The sequence below is a fragment of the Wasmannia auropunctata genome, unplaced genomic scaffold (assembly GCF_000956235.1).
Source record: "Wasmannia auropunctata unplaced genomic scaffold, wasmannia.A_1.0 LD336064.1, whole genome shotgun sequence".
Taxonomy (NCBI): domain Eukaryota; kingdom Metazoa; phylum Arthropoda; class Insecta; order Hymenoptera; family Formicidae; genus Wasmannia; species Wasmannia auropunctata.
Genome location: NW_012026826.1, coordinates 1,347,111 through 1,347,841, shown reverse-complemented (window position 1 = coordinate 1,347,841; position 731 = coordinate 1,347,111).

Genomic DNA, 731 nt, shown 5'->3' with positions numbered 1-731 from the left:
TATCCGTCTTGACAATCCTTACAGAACATAAAAATCTCAGAAGTGGGATCAGATTCCATCCCCTTTATCCGAGAAGAAATTAGGCTCCCTTATCCTGGAACACGGGGACTCTTAGAGAGACTTCGCCACTCAGTTGCGGTTCGCGTGAGCACGTGCTGGTGATCGATGTCCGCCACTCAGTTGCGGTTCGCGTGAGCACGTGCCAGTGATCGATATCCGCCATTAGGCATCTCCCGCGTTCGCGAAATCGCGTCGCGTTCTACGCCTTTCGAAGCTCATCCCGCTGTCGTATAAACGTCGGTGTTCCACGTTCGACATAATTCCTGCGAATTATCTGTAATGCTCGTGTCGTATTACGCTCATGTTGTGCTCATGTCGTAATTGGCTCGTGTCGCTAAATTGATATTTCGCTAGTGACATAATAAACAGTGCTGGTGGGGGCACGCGTTCGGTTGCATCGGTCAACCGCTATATCCTTGCATCAAGGAACCGGAATCAACACGTCCGTGCGTGTTCGCTGCCATCTTGGAGCGGCAACGGTTCCCGCGCTTTTCTGCATAAACAAGGATCGACACGTCTGTGCGTGTTCGCCGCCATCTTGGTGCGGTAACATTTCGCGCGCTTTTTTCCCGCGCGATCGTCACGTGCTTCCCGCGCACAAGAAGACTTGTGCGGCACGTGATCTCGTGAGCAGTGCAAAGCCGCGAACATTAATATCTTGCCAGTTAATA